The sequence below is a fragment of the Carassius auratus genome, chromosome 23 (assembly GCF_003368295.1).
Source record: "Carassius auratus strain Wakin chromosome 23, ASM336829v1, whole genome shotgun sequence".
Taxonomy (NCBI): Eukaryota; Metazoa; Chordata; class Actinopteri; order Cypriniformes; family Cyprinidae; genus Carassius; species Carassius auratus.
The window spans coordinates 9,116,361-9,133,158 of NC_039265.1; positions in this window are offsets into that span (position 1 = coordinate 9,116,361).

The window sequence follows — 16,798 nt, forward strand, 5'->3', positions numbered from 1 at the left end:
ATGACACCAAGGAATCAAATGGAAAGGTGACCAACATTGCTACAACAACACATTTTAGGCTCATAATGATGTAACTATTTTATTCTGCAATAGTTTCCTTCATTGTCCAACTGAAACTAGTTTTTCTCTTCAATCAATTGAAAAGATGTTAACTGGATGGCAGTCACTCCAGGTGACACAGATGACAATCTGATAACACTACAGCTCACTGACAGTAAAAGTGATCAAAACCCTGTTTCACTGATCATCATCAGCCTCAAATACTGTGCCAGAAGATCAGAACAAAGCTCTGTGAACACTTGCATTTATTCAACACTAGAAGTGTGTCCCAAAGATCTACACACACTTGTGGACTTCTTCATGCTCACTTGGGCCAAATACAGGAAATACGTCATGTAAGTAGACAAGGGCTCAAGTGCAAGACTGTAAGTGCAAGTGTGTGTATTTGGACTAGTCCAGTGTGATTTAGTGTGTGTTAAGAGCGCTGTGCTTTGACATCAGGTCCATGTGCTCTCAGGAGGCCGAGACTGTTACAAACACGCCAGGTTCCACTTCCACACAATCACGGTGCACACACTCACCTGAGTTCTAACCATCACCACCTGATCCTCATCACCTGCCATCCACCACAGCACTATATAAACCACACACACGCACCCAGTCATTGTCTGGTCACGTTCGCGACAAGACCATTCACCTGCGCTAACTATAATGACTAACTCCTCTTTACCTTCTCTCCAAGAATATTCTCCGAAGACTACTCCTCCTTCATCTTCTCTCTAAGGATTGTTCCTGAAGACTCCTCCAAGCCCATACGGTGCGTGTGTGTGTGTGTTCACCTCCATCCCGGCACGGATCGCAACACTCATACACTCCTCACTACCTGCTCCTCTGCGTGTCTTAAAATAAACATCTACTTCATCTGTACTGATAACTTAAAATATGTTAAAATAAATGTTACTATAATAATTTGAGGAATGTTTCATTTGCATAGAACGTGTTGTCTGTCTTAACGCTGTATTGCACCTTCACGGGTAGTGTAAAATCGATTCATGAGCAATCGATGCCAACTAATTCAGCACCCTCACTTTGTGACGTCAGACCTAAGAGGGAGCGCGCTAAGAAGTTTCCTAAGGGACACTTCGGGGAACACACTTAGGAACATAAACAACTTTGGTATGATATATCTTTCGAGGTCTTCTTAGCACGCCAAGAGTGAGCGTTATCGGGGGAACCGGGCCCAAGTCTCTTCTGTTCACCAAGCCTGCATTTATTTGATCCAAAGTACAGCAAAACAGTTAACAGAAATATTTTTACTAGACTATTTAAAATAACTTTTCTATTTGAATATATTTCAAAATGTTATTTATTGAGATTTTAAAGCTTGCTATAAATAAAATATTCATATCTATAATTTATTTTTCAAAAAATCTATATTTTTTAATGATTTATTGTATAAGGCTTTTTATTTCACATAAATGCTGATCTTTGGATCCTTCTATTCATCAAAGAATGCTGAACAAAAATTGACTCACGTTTTAAATATTGATAATCAGCAAATCAGCCTATTTGGGCCTGGTTCCCCGATAATGCTCACTCTTAGCGCGGTAAGAAGACCTCGAAAGATATATATCTTACCAAAGTTGTTTATGTTCCTAAGTGTGTCCCCCGAAGTGTCCCTTAGGAAGCTTCTTAGCGCGCTCCCTCTTACGTCTGACGTCACAAAGTGAGGGTGCTGAATTAGTTGGCATCGATTGCTCATGAATCGATTTTCCACTTCACATGAAGGTGCAATACAGCGTTAAGACAACACGTTCTATGTAAATGAAACCTTTCTAAAATTATTACAGTAACATTTTTTTAACATGGTTTAAGTTCTCAGTAGAATATAGACTATAAATTAAATTATCAAATGGTCAGTATGTTCACACGATATGTTGTGACGGTTAGACGAACCGGGGATCCCTCGCTAATCATCCACGCTTCTTATCCCGTTGTGCTACTTGTGCGCTTCTTGACATGGGTTAAACGACTTATAAAAAATTATATAATCGACTTTTATATTAATGGTATAACCCAGCCGGCACATGACCGACCTTCAACGTTGAAATATGGTTGAAATAAGGTCAGTTGGGGTTTCAACGTTGAAACAACGTTGATTCAACGTTTAAAGCTGAATGGTTGAAAAACATCCAGCACATGACCAACTTTCAATGTTGAAATATCGTTGAAATAAGGTCAGTTGTGGTTTCAACGTTGATTCAACGTTTAAAGATGAACGGTTGAAAAACTTCCAGCACATGACCAACTTTCAATGTTGAAATATGGTTGAAATAAGGTCAGTTGTGGTTTCAACGTTGAAACAACGTTGATTCAACGTTTAAAGATGAACGGTTGAAAAACTTCCAGCACATGACCAACTTTCAACATTGAAATATGGTTGAAATAAGGTCAGTTGTTTTAATGAAACAACGTTAAAAATGTTTAATGCTAAATGGTAGAAAAAGGTTAACAAGCTTTTAAATTATTTATATTAAATTATTTAAATTAATTAATTTATTATTTTAATAGCATTTTAAAATATTTTAGTCATGATACCTATTCTAAAATCTAAAGGTATATGTTAAATATTATCATCATTAACAACAATAAAACTATATACATTTCGCTGCTTTATCAAACTGAAACAACTCCCATTGGTAGTTTTATTTTATTACTTCTATCATGATTGGTTAATCTGGCTGTCATTCAGGAAACTGGACAATGAATCGGTTCACGCCTTTCTACATTTAAAAATATGACCGTTATTGTCGTCTTTCTGTGAGTGAGGCGGATAACTGTGAGCTGCTGCTCGTTATAACTGACTGCTCGGTCGGTCCCGAATTATTTCATATTTGCCTGTACATTTTTTTATTTATTTTGAGCGAATTTGAGTCGTGACATGTCAATGGAGAACAAAAACTGTGAACACAAGAAGGGTCAGGTGTTCTGCGCGGTCCTGAAAACATACTGGCAAAATGAGGTAAGAAAATCGCTAACGTTATCTTTATTATCTTTTGAAAATAGTAAAGTATTACCAGAGTTTACAAATGGGTAGCTTAAATGACATGTAACCTGCAGATAAATAAATACCCGTGTGTCTATTTTTGCATTGCTTTATCACAGATGATCAAGTTAGATGCTCACCCAATGTGTTGCTTATGTGTTAATGTCTGTCTTTTAGAGATTTTCCCATATTTTCCTGATATGAATCCCATGCATTAGGTGTGTTATATATGTTTGTATTCTTATAATAGTTTCAAAGTGTTTTCTGAAACATATAAGTGCAAATGTCGGTATTTAAATAATATAATTTTAATGAATTAATAATAAAAGGATTGTTAAAGCCATGGTTCTCAAAGTGTCAGGCCCCCTCTAGTTGTTATGCAGGTGAAACACTAAATTAAACTAATTAATGTTAATACATTTTAACTTAATCTTTGAGTAAGTTTTTTTTTTTTTTTTGCACTTTTAAGTATGTTACAGTTAATGTACAGTACAGTTTTGTAACTTTTGTTACATAATTACATTTAAAATTACATTTTAATTTAAACTTTTTTTTTTCATTTACCTGTGTATAAGCACAGTTGTAGTGTTAATGTTCAAACTGTATTTACCATGGTAAAGTGTCTGACAACAATAAATATTCTTATTAGAATAAAACTGCCTCATTTTTTAACTGTAGAGCTGTAACGTTAGCTGAATAGTTTGGCCTACTACGCTGCTGAAATGTAATGTTGGTCATTATGGTGGAACTTAATATTTAATAACAAATATTTTCTGAAGTGGTACTTGGTATAAAAAGTTTGAGAACCAGTGGTTTAAAGAAATGGTATAATATGAAATCCTGCTTTTTAAGAACTTTTCAGTAAACCATTTCTTCTTTCCCCTTGTAGAGTCATCGAGGATCCAGCTTGTTCTTGAAACATTGGTAAGAAATTGTTCTTCTGCTACATTGCACTGTCACTTCTGCTAGAGATGCTTTGACCTTTTGTGATAGGTTTTGATTGTACTTAGTTTAATAAAAATTTACTGAATTAGATTTTACTTATTTTACTACACTGTAATGTTAGTGTTCTGATTAAAACAGTGTAACTGGGGGCTCTGAAAACACTGCTTGTGAATAATTTGTTAATATTGTACATTTTCATCTGAATACATTAAATAAGTGTTTAATGAATAGTGTTGTCCACTTTGTTTCCAACATCACTGTTACTGAACTGTAAAGTGAAAATATTGTGTAATTTATTTTGCATTCAGTTTTCAGTTAAATATATTTCACAATATCAAAGTTATTGTGAAACATTGTGAACATACCTAAACTCACTGGTTAAATCTTATGTTCCCTCCAGAAGTTTGCGCTCTGCAAGTGAACGACGCCTTGTGGTGCCATCCCAAAGAAGTTCACAATCACTCTCACGGTCCTTTTCCTGGACTCTGTCCAGCTGCTGGAATGACCTCCAAATCTCAATCCGAACTGAGTCTTGACTCATTTTCAAGAAACATTTTAAGACTTATCTTTTTCACCAGAACTTAACCAACTAATGCTAGCACTTTTCCTTCTTTTCTTGTCTTTCATATTAAAAAAAAATATAAAAAAAAACCTGGCTATGTGTTCTGTTCTAGACTAACTGAGACTTGTCATGGCACTTGTATCCTGTTGTTGTTCGCTTGTACACCTGACTGCTTCTGTTGTTCTTATTTGTAAGTCGCTTTGGATAAAATCGTCTGTTAAATGATTAAATGTAAATGTTTCTACAGGACGGTACAGAAAGTGCACAAGTGGGAGAGAGTGGAGGGGATGGCATCAGAAAGGACCTAGCGCTGGGACACTTTCAAGGATCTCCCGAAGCACAACCACACTATATACACGAGGCTGCTGGTTCTAACATTTTAGAGTGCCCTGCGGTAGAAATCTCATTCTGCATTCCACACGGTAAAGAAGACACATTTCCCGTTAGAAATCAACTGGTGGAAGGTTCCCTTCTCGAACTGTTCAACACATTTTCACTGCACAAATGTACACAACTCTTGTAATGAGACACATTACTAAAACATGTTTTTGACAGAAACTGTAGTTTCCACCCAAATAAAAGATCCACTGGTTTCAGTCATAAAGGTACAAGGGTTTGTCTTGTAAGTGCTGCAAAAAATATGCATTTATGGGCCAATTTTTTTTTACAAAAACCTTTAAATATTATTGTATTTGGATTGTTCTACTCCATGTTTTTAGCATTACCTCCATGCATACTCTGCATAATAAAGTGTGGGATTATTTTCATCTGTTTTATACCGTATGTTTCCAAAATTAAACTGCTGTTTGACAATTTTGAGCATGTGGTAGTTTATTGAAGTTGTTTGTAAAGCCATTGCTGCCAGTCAGATTTTTAGCCTTGCATGTACCGTGTTGATCTAAATGCCCACTAGGATCTAGGTGTATTTATACACGGTGCAAGGTACGACGGGGAAACAACGTCGTGTTATCAACGCTGATTAACTTTTCAAAATCAACACCTCATTCAGCTTTCATCCCAGGTCTGCAGCACGACCCTCATTCATCCGTAATGCAGGTAAGACGGTGAAACAGCGTCGCGATTTCAAGGGTGAATCCACGTCGTGATTTCAATGTTGATCCAATTTGCAAAATCGAAAGGTAATTCAACGTTGATTCAACGTCGGGATTTCAACGGTGAATCAGCGTCGTGATTTCAACCGTACACCAACGTCACGATTTCAACGGTGAATCAACGTCGTGATTTCAACGTTGATTCAATTTGCAAAATCGAAAGGTTATTCAACGTTGATTCAACCATGGTACCTGACGTTGTTTCAACGTTGAATCAACGTTGAAATGCCGGCTGGGAAGGTTCTTTACATTCAGAATAGATTGTCAAGCAGCTGCATTTACTTTTGTTTAATGCGGTATTGATTGCAATTTAATTATGTTTTTAATAAAAAAAACAACCTATCTACAATGAACAGAGAGAGAGAGAGAGAGAGTTAGATACAAAATATGCTGGGGAAGCAACGTAAAAAGGGCACCAAGCCTCTCGTCAGAGGAACTTGAAGTTTTGCTGGACATTGCCACCAGTGTGGACGTTCCTCTACACAGAGGTCTTGATTAGGCCGTGGCCCTCTCCCACGACCTCGATGAATCTCTCTGTAGCCAAAAAAAAGAAAACGTAGCGCTGGGCTTCAGGGTTTAAAGCAAAATTCCGCTGCATTAGCCTGGCAAGCGCAGGTCTGAGAAGGTTCAGGAGCTCCATAATGAGCTGTCTTGGGAGGCGAATTTTTATTTTAATATAGCCACGTCAGGCAAAATGTCAGAAGGGCTTAAGTTTTGCTGAATAAAAAAATTGACATGGACTGAATGGCTCCGTCTCCGTCTTTGATTCAACACAAGGACACGTTGGAGCCAAATTGTTTGCCAGATTTGAATTATCAAAAAAATTATTGCCAATTCGCTTTACATTACTAAAAGCCTAGGCTAATTACCACCATATTAGTTCTGATACTATAAAGTCAACTTCATAAATAGGCCTGTATCCATTGCGAACATAATTTATTATAAGTCTTAAAAAATAACAAAATCATTGTTGAGCCACAACATTGTCAACATACCATAGTTTGACTTGTACTTCGCTGTGCTAGTTTCTAAAGACTGCTGTACAGAGTCTTGAGCTCAAACAACACTAAGAGAGAGCTTACGAATGGTCCAAACCAACCTTACAGTGTGACTTACAGAAGATATACTTAGCGTACGAACGTGTCGGGAATCATGCCATAAGGTTAAGAGAGTGGTGAAGGAATAGGTTAAGAACTACTTAGCGATAAGAATGTTTTGCGGAACCGGGCCTTGATTTCTTAAGGATGTGACACTAGACTGGAGTAATGATGCTGAACATTCACCTTTGATCACAGGAATAAATTACATTTAAAAATATTTTCAAATAGAAAATGGTTATTTTAAATGGTAAAAACTTTTAAAACTTGTACTGTACTTTGGATCAAATAAATGCAGGCTTGGTGAACAAGAGACTTCTTTAAAAACATTAAAAATCTTACTGTTCAAAAACTGTTGACTGCAGGCTATAGATTACAGAAATGTTCTATTGTAATGTTTTATATTGGTGTGTGTGTGTGTGTGTGTGTGTGTGTGTGTGTGTGTGTGTGTGTGTGTGTGTGTGTGTATATATATATATATATATATATATATATATATATATATATATAAAATATTTCTTTGCCCCTCACTTCTGAAAAGATGGCTACACCCCTGGGTTCGTCCCTTTTTGACCCAGCGCTGGGTTGCCAAAATAACCCAAATTGGGTTGTTTTCAACCCAGCAGTTTTTAGAGTGTATGATCCAGTTAACTTTGATTTTAGCTTGTGATGTTTCAGTGAACAGAACTGGTGCAGTGCAATGCCAAATGGTGAGGAACATCCCATTGTATATGCCTCACATACTTTGTACTGCTGAAAAAAAAAAAAAAATCACCGACTGCGAATTCATTGAGTGCTATTTTATTTTTATAACATCAATACCTTTGAGAAAGACCATTCAGTTTAAAAACTGTTCATAGACCTTTAATGACCCTGTTCAGTGAACATAAGCACTTCTCAATGATGGTTGCAGCTCGCATTCAGCTGTGGGCTATAATTTTGTCAACATATGATAGTGACATTGTTTAACAGAAGCCATATCAGTACATATCAACACTCTTCTGAACAACCAGAAGCTCCTGTAAACACAGCACAGATATCACTGTTTAGAAGAGGACTGGCTTCTTTGATTTTAGATAGTTTGTGCATCTTTAGGTAGAGCTCACAGCGGGTGATCGGTCAGAATCACGCAAGATTTCTTCGTTGGAGGTATTTATTGAATTTACAACTGCATGATTGAAATGTACATTGATGATAATTAGTTGAATGAAAATGAATGATTATCCTGCAAACAAACCATTATTTGTATTAACTGTATCCTATTCTAACAATACAGCAGAAATAAAATACAATGATATTATTTTAACATGACCGAAACTGGCATCAAAAGAATGAAAAAGGCTGTGCAATGGTTCTAGGCTGCTACAACTATAACATAAAGCATAAACCATTCGCTATACAAAGCCTCCCTCTGCTGGTCACATAAATAACTACAACAGGCCGCTCTGAGAGGTGTCACGTGACGACCAGTGTACATGCAGACAGTGCATGTTCTATAACCAATTAACTGGATTAAAGGCGAATATCACCGCAATAGCTTACAAACTATGGGCAGAGGGTGCATAACTGGTATTATACAATGTGTAACAAAAGAATAATGCCCGAGTAGAGACTTATACATTTATACATGGGAAGAAGCATTACAACGCGAGGCCTAATCGGGCAGAAAAAACCTGAGCTTAAATTAGCAAAATTAAACAGACAAAACACTACCAATCTAGCTTCAGCAATGACAGTAAAGCAACAACAAATTACAGATTCTTACTTGTAAAGACGCACACAGGATAAAGCAGTTGTAAAATGGGTTTTAAGTCCGTGCAGTTAGTGTACACTACTGGCAAAAGTCTCGGACAGAATGCTACCAGTGTGCAGCGATCCTGAGTCAACTTGTGATTGGCTAAGAGTCCAGGTGAAGCAAGTAATCTTCCCGTAGGAGAGAGAGAGTCCCAGTAAAGTGTCTGATGCTTAGCGGCCACGAGGGGGCCTTTTTTACAGCCGCCCCCAGATTACTGAAGGTAATCTGCAGAAGAAGAAAAGGCACCCACTCCTCCGGTAGTGATTAGTCTGATAACTCTGGAAGCTGGATGAGTCGAGCCACAGGGCGGGTGTACGCCCGGTGTCCTACATTCACTTCAGCAGATCGTAGTTTACCGTCAAGGCTAGGAAAGACGCTGGTCACTTTACCCACTGGCCACAGTGAGCGAGGGAGCTGTGGGTCAATGATGAGGACCGTCTTGCCGATGTGCAGGTTTGGGTTTTCAGCATTCCACTTCTGTCGGGCCTGGAGGCTGGGCAGATAGAAACAGATAAAATGCTTCCAGAAGTGGTCAGCCAACAGCTGGCAATGCGCCAACGCCTACTACTCAGGAGCTTGGAGTCAGGATACACCACCTGCGAGAGAGAGGCATCTGGCCGCCCAATGAGCAGTGAGTTGGGAGTTATTGGATCGGGGTCAGCGATGTCTGCAGATGTGTAGCCTAATGGTTTGGAGTTGAGAATCCCTTCAATCTCCACTAGTAGGGTTCTCAGTACCTCATCTGTTACAAGCTGGGCTCCAAGGGTTACTTGCAGGGTTTGTTTTACAGAGCGTCACCTCCTCTGAAGTTAGTCCCCTGGTCTGAAATCAGCTCGAACGGCTTTCCTCTGCGGGCAATGAACCGTCTTAGGGCCATGAGGAATTAATCTGCATTCAAACTGGAGAGCATGTCGATATGCACGGCTCGGGTGGTCATGCATTTAAAGATTAATCCCCAGCACTTTTCACTCCTCCTTCCAATCGCTACAGAGTATGGCCCGAAGCAATCTACTCCTTTTAAATAAAATGATGGCTTGAAAAGTTGGACTCTGGATGGAGGCAGGTCTGCCATTTTTGGGATTTGTGGCTTTCCGTGCCAATTCTGACACTCTTGGCACTTGCGCTGAAAACGGCGAATAGCCTCTCGTCCTCCTGGTAGCCAATACTTGCAACGCATCTCTGAAAAGACCCCCTCTGAGCCTGGATGGTGCAGACGGTAATCATACTCTTGGATGAGCAACTGCGTTACTGAGTGTTTGGCATCCAGCACCACCGAGTGAACAGTATCCGGTTCCAGCTGGTTACTATGGCGCAGACGTCCACCAACACGGATGAGCTTGTCACTGTGGTCGAACTCTGGTGCAAGCTTGAGAAGTGTGCTGCTCTTGGCGACTGATTTACCTGACTGCAGTAGGTCATAGTCAATAGGAAAACTGTCTTGTTGAACCTGTTGTAGCAGAGCCAGCTGGGCTTGCCTGTAGGCTGTGACGTTGCCTGGGGCCGCCCCATGTAGAGTCTTTGTTGTGGCGGTCAGGAGGTCTCTGAAGGAAGAGAACTGCTTAGCGTCTGGGAGCAGACTTGGCGTGGTAGTAATGAGGCCGCAGAACTGAGGTTTCTTGAGCTCTTCACTCTGATCTGCCTCTGTCTGAATCTGAGGACTTTGTGGCCATTTGTCTGGTTCACACCACAAGATGGTTGGGCCTTGACCCCAGCGGCTGTCTGGTGTCAATGTGTTGAGAGGTTTGCCACGCGTTATGTCGTCGGCAGGGTTCTGTGCAGAGTCCACGTATCGCCATGTGTCGCCCTCAGTGAGATCTTGAATCTCTGCCACGCGTGTACCAACAAACACTTTGAATCTGCATGACTCTGACTGCAGCCACTTGAGCACGGTAGTAGAGTCCGACCAGAGCATCACCCGCTGGATGGGCAGTGTGAGTTCAGATTTGAGGATCTGAGCCATGTGTGCTCCAGTCAGAGCAGCGCATAACTCCAGACGTGGGATTGACTGCTGCTTTCTTGGAGCAACTCTGGATCTTGCGGTGACGAAAGCTACATGGACCACTCCATGAGGATTCTTGGTTCGGAGGTATGCCACAGAGCCATAGGCTTGCTCTGAGGCATCGCAGAACACGTGGATCTCACGCTCACAGGTAGGAGAGTCTAACTCACAGCAAGTGTAACACCTCGGAAGTGCTATGCTCTGTAGGTGCGGTAACTCGTCCTCCCACTCTCTCCATGTGGCTAGCAGGTGATCTGGCAGAGCAGAGTCGTCCCAGTCACACCTTTTGTCCCACAGGTGTTGGATGACAACTTTTGCCCTGGTGGTGTAAGGTACTAAAAACCCAAGGGGGTCGTACTGGCTTGCCACCACTTTATAGATGTAGCGCATAGTGACAACTTCTTCAGTGGCAGAACTTCTCGACACTTGAAGGACAGCTTGTCCTCTCGACAGTCCCACTGTAGGCCCCGGGCTGATTCTTCTTGATCTGGGTGACCTTGGGCGATCCACTTTTCAGCACTAGCCGATCTTGCCTCAGCAGGAAGGTGACGGATGGTGTCTGGATGTGTACTGGCCCACTGGCGTAACTCAAAGCCTCCTTCTGCAAGAAGAGTCTGCAACTTGTCAATGATAGGCTTAGCATCTTCAACTGTAGGCACACTTTGCAGCCAGTTATCAACATAGAAATGTCTTAACACAGAGTCTCTCACTGCGTCAGCTGGCTGAGTATGGTCTGTGACATGCTTCTGTAGGGCATACGTAGCACAGCAGGGCTACAGGTAGTGCCGAAGGGAAGCACCTTCCACTGATAGACTGTAGGTTGTTCATCACGCTTGAGCTCCCGCCAAAGGAAGCGGAGGAGAGGCTCATCCTCTGGTAGGAGCCTGACCTGGTGAAACATTACCCGTATGTCACTGCTGAAGGCCACACAGTGTTCTCTGAATCGTACGAGAACTGAAAGGAGTGGTGGACCAAGGGTTGGACCAGGGAGCAGGAGTTTGTTCAAATCAGTGGTGCCATACTGGAAAGAGCAATTGAAAACCACTCTGTGCTTGCCATTGTGCTCGACACGGTGGTGAGGGATGTACCAGCTGCTTGAGGTGTTCTCTGTGCCAGAGGGTAGTTTTGCCACATAACCAGCCTGTTCAAGTCTCTGGATCTCTGCATTGTAGACTTGGGCCATCTCAGGGTTCTTTGCCAGCCGCCTTTCTGTATTCCGGAGATGAGGGAGTACTGTCTCCTTTGGTGCGCAGAGCTGGGGAAAGTTCTTTATGCTGAGGAGAGGAGTTGCATAGCGTTGGACACCATTAACATGTACTCGCACCATCTGTTTATCCAAGCATTCAAGGGCCTCCTTGTCCTGCCGTGACCTAGTACTGGCCTTTACACTGCGCCATGGGAGGATGTCCAGTTGCCACAGCCTCTCGACATGCTGGTAGATGTCAGCTGGAGGTGCCCCGAAGGTGGCACCTCCATAAGGTACTGCTTTAGATTGTTGGTCGGACCTTGCAGCGTATATTCTGAGACAGGTGCGGACAGCAACTGGTGCACCAGGGGACCAAAGATGACTGGCTCAACTGGAGTCACCAAGTGAGGGTGGTCTGAGCAAATAAGCAGTAGCGGGGACAACATCCTTGAATGAAGGGATAAAGAGCTTCTTCAAATGTCTGTATTCGCTCTGCAGTGCTTTAAAGGGACAAGTGTGCTTGCCTAGCCCGAGCTTGGGTGCAGTAAAGGCTCCTTGGATGTTGTATACCATGGCTGGAGAACAGGCTGGAGAGATGCTAAATGAGACAGCCGCCATGTGAAGCGTCTGCAGCTCCTGTCTAACTGTACGCAGGGGCAAATCCTCAGGCTGGCCTTCAAGTCCCAGTTGTTGTACAGCTGGTTGGAGGAACAGGGTGTGTTCAGAGCCATCGTCTAGCAAAGCGTATGTCTCTAGAGTTTGATCACCATGGCGGAGGATAACTTTACTGACCTTGAGAAGCACACGCGGGCCCTGCGGTGGCTTGCCAATGTATAGCACTTGGTCTGCACTTGGTATGGACAATGGATTGCTCTCAATGGACTTCACCTGATCAGACCTTCTCTCAGCTTTGTCAGTCTTGACTGAACTTCTCTCGCTGACATCATGCAGCGCAAGCAGGTGTCTGCTGTTGCATGTTTTACAGCACATCTTCAGATCACATTCAGCTGATCGGTGTTCTCTGCCACATTGCCAACATCGGTTGTTGTCCTGAATCCAGTTACGTTTCTGGGTGGCGCTGAGCAGTCTGAAATTTGCACAATTATTCAGAGTGTGCTTGTAGTTCTCACAGAATGGGCAGAACTTCTTTGCTTCTAGACTGGTTGGAGGAGTGAATTTGGCTGGCTCCCTAACCGGTTTGAGTTCAGCCCCCAGCAGGAGGACTGAAGCCTTAGGTGACGACTTGACAGTACTCTAGGAGTCTCTGGGCCTAGTTCCAGTGTTCTTTCTCAAGCGATATTGTGCTATATCCTGCTGGATCTGGAGCTCGTATTCCACCAATCTGATAGGTCCACAAGAGTGGGGATAGGAATGTGGAGCGGGTGGATGTAACGCCTGAAACTGGACCTCAGGTCGTGGGGTAGCTTGCCCAGTAGACGGGTGACATGAGAACCACAGTCCAGCTCAACTTGACCCTTTAAACCGAGCTGCTCCAACATGCTCACCAGGGATCTGACATTCAGGGCGAACAACCTGAATGACTTGATGTCTCCACTCTGAATGTTGGGGCCATCCATCAGTTCGGCAATACGCTGAAGGGCGAGTTGGTGTGGCTGCCCATACTGCTGGTTTAAAGCTGCCATAGTGTCAGTAAAGGGGTAGTCAGAATTGCTGTAAGAATCTGCCACCAGCAATGCTTCCTCCAACTTCAGATGATCCACTAATATCTGGAACTTGAAACGTTCAGTGGCATCTCTAGGAAGGAGATTGTCTAAGGCAATACGGAGTCTCGCAAAGTCTCTTGGGTTAGGACGGTTGAAGTTCGGGATTGTAGGTGTAGGCCCTCTGTATGTTCTTTCCTGTCCACCAGGGGGAGTCACTGAGCGTCTGCGTCTGGGCTCGTGCCAAGGTTAAGGGGGACTACGTCTCTCACGTTGATCTGGAGAGTAGCTGAAGTGGCGTGCAGGAGAGTAGTCACCTTGGCATGATGGTTCTCTGTAGAGATGGTTCGCGAAGCCTGGTGCTTTCTGAGTACTGGCTCTGGAGCACGTTTAGGTGAGGGAGAGTCATACCTGGTTGTTTCCCTGTAGTCCTTTGTCTCTCTACTGTAGTCATGATGCCTGTCAGAGGACCGTTGTGGTGGTGTCTCCCTGTCTCGAAAGTAGACTGATTTGTACTGGGTTGAAGCACCTCCATAATCCAGCCCTTCTCTGTAAAGTCTATCTCTGGCAGCTACAGTACGTGGCTCTGAACTGGAATTGCTGGGCTCCGCCCTGGCTCTGAGCTGCTTGTTCTGTATCTTTAATTCCTCAACTGATGCTAGGAGATCTTCCCTTTCACGCTGTAGTATGTGGCACTCCCTTCTCCACTCATCTGCAGAAGATTCCCATTTATCAGTGACTGACCATCGCGCTGGGCTGTGGTGCAGCTGACTTTCTGGTGGTGCAGAGCGTGAATCAGGTCTGCTATGGTCCTCTTCGTCTAGCCGCTCCCTGGGCTGTGACTCAGAAGGCTTCATGGTTTGAGATCTGTTCGGGAGATCAGACAAGTCATAATCTTGCAAGTAGTTAGGGAGGGACCGCTGCCTCCTAGATCGTGCACTATACTCGTTATCCGAGGTGGTAGACATCTTGCTCTGCTGCAGGCTCTGGCTCTGGCCTCGAAGGACCACTTTGTTTAGAAGAGGACTGGCTTCTTTGATTTTAGATAGTTTGTGGATCGTTAGGTAGAGCTCACAGCGGGTGATCTGTCAAAATCACGCAAGATTTCTTCGTTGGAGGTATTTATTCAATTTACAACTGCATGATTGAAATGTACATTGATGTGTGTGGTTCTGAAACAACAAGGAAGTGAAAACAAACATAATTAGTTAAATGAAAATGAATGATTATCATGCAAACAAACCATTATTTGTATTAACTGTATCCTATTCTAACAATACAGCAGAAATAAAATACAATAATATAATTTTAACATGACCAAAACTGGCATTAAAAGAATGAAAAGGGCTGTGCAATGGTTCTAGGCTGCTACAACTATAACATAAAGCATAAACCATTCGCTATACAAGGCCTCCCTCTGCTGGTCACATAAATAACTACAACAGGCCGCTCTAAAAGGTGTCACGTGACGACCAGTGTACATGCAGACAGTGCGTGCTCTATAACCAATTAACTGGATTAAAGGCGAATATCGCCGCTATAGCTTACAAACTATGGGCAGAGGGTGCATAACTGGTATTATACAATGTGTAACAAAAGAATAATGCCCGAGTAGAGACTTATACATTTATACATAGGAAGAAGCATTACAATGTGAGGCCTCATCTGGCAGAAAAAACCTGAGCTTAAATTAGCAACATTAAACAGACAAAACACTACCAATCTAGCCTCAGCAATGACAGTAAAGGAACAACAAATTACAGATTCTTAATTGTAAAGACGCACACAGGATAAAGCAGTTGTGTAAAAAAGGCCACCCCTTGAAAGTGAACTCTTCCGAACCCTCCCGCCTGTGTTCATGATTTGGACTGTTCCTAATCTTTCCGCGGAGTGAGAACCAAGACATTATCGAGGCTGGATGTGTTGATATGTTTATAGTTAATATTTCATAGTTAAATTAGTTAGAAGTGGCCCGTTTAAGGATTGTGTGGATATATGTGTGCGTGCAACTAATCGTAAGTACATTTACATAATTAAATGTATGATAAGTTCACAAGCGAGATTAATGACCGCTACCGCGGCATTCCGCCTAAATGTTTACATTTGTTTATTATATTTGCACATTTTCTTGTTGACAAAATGTTATATTTCCCCTGTGTTTTTGTTTGATAGAATATTTAATGTTATTGCATATTAGGCTATAATGCATAGACTTAAGACGCATCTCAGGGAACATGTTCGGGCTTGTTCACCGGACGAGCTAGGCACGTGAGCTAGACGCACAGTGCAGTAGTGCGATCATTTAATAGAACTTTGAGTTGTGTTTGTGTATATATATATATATATATATATATATATATTATATTTAGATAATTTACAATGCTGTTACTTATGAGTATTTAAGTACTGCTGTAAAGATCTGTTAATGTGTATTTATTCATTTATTCATATTTGTATACTGTTTTATATTTACAGAACCACACACATCTTTGCACAATAAATCACCCTGAAGTACATTCCTGGTGTGAGACCTAATGTTCTGACCGGACACCCTGTAGCCGTTCTATAAATCCGAACCAAGAGTAGTCAGCAGTTTTTTCATGGTCCTTCGAGCCGGATTTGTGGATTGCTACAGACATGTCTCAACCAGAAAGAGAAGCCCCTGCTGTGCGGCCGAGGAGACGAGTTAACCCTCCAGCCTACTTAGAAGACTTTGAGCTCAGTGGACCTGGGTCTCATCAACAGCAATCACGGTCACTTACCTGCCAGGGAGTACTGGAGAATGAACCAAGTGTTACAGGTCATTCTAGATCCACTTCACCAGTGAGCCAAGCATCAGAACATTCTGAGTGGATACTGACTGACCAATGGGACTACACTTCTGAGAAGCTGAGAGAGGAGAATGCAGCATTGCAAAGGCAAGTGAAACAGCTGTCAGAGCTTACAGCCTTGTTAGAGGAGATGAAGAGGGAGAACGCAGCCTTGCAACGACAATCCAGCCAACTCCCTGAGATCATTTCAGCATTCCAAGAGATGCGTCAACAGAATGCTGCGTTATGGCATGAGCTTCAAAGCTTGAAATCGAAGCAGAGCTCTCCACCCGAGTCGGTCACTCCACAGATGCCATCACCACGCTCTCACTCTCCAGCAGTTAACTTTCAGACTCCACAGCCATACCGCCCAATACCAGCTCCACGCTCTAGGTTGCCACCATCTGCCACTAAGAGACTGCCACACCCAGCTGTGCCAGAGGAAAGCTCAGAGTTTACTGAAGATCTGAGAAACATGAACATTTCTTCCTCCCCTCGTGAGAGACCCTCCTTTACAGCACATTATAGTGACTCAGCTCAGTTCAGGTATCCCAACACTTCCTCATATTCCCAGCCACCTCAGCT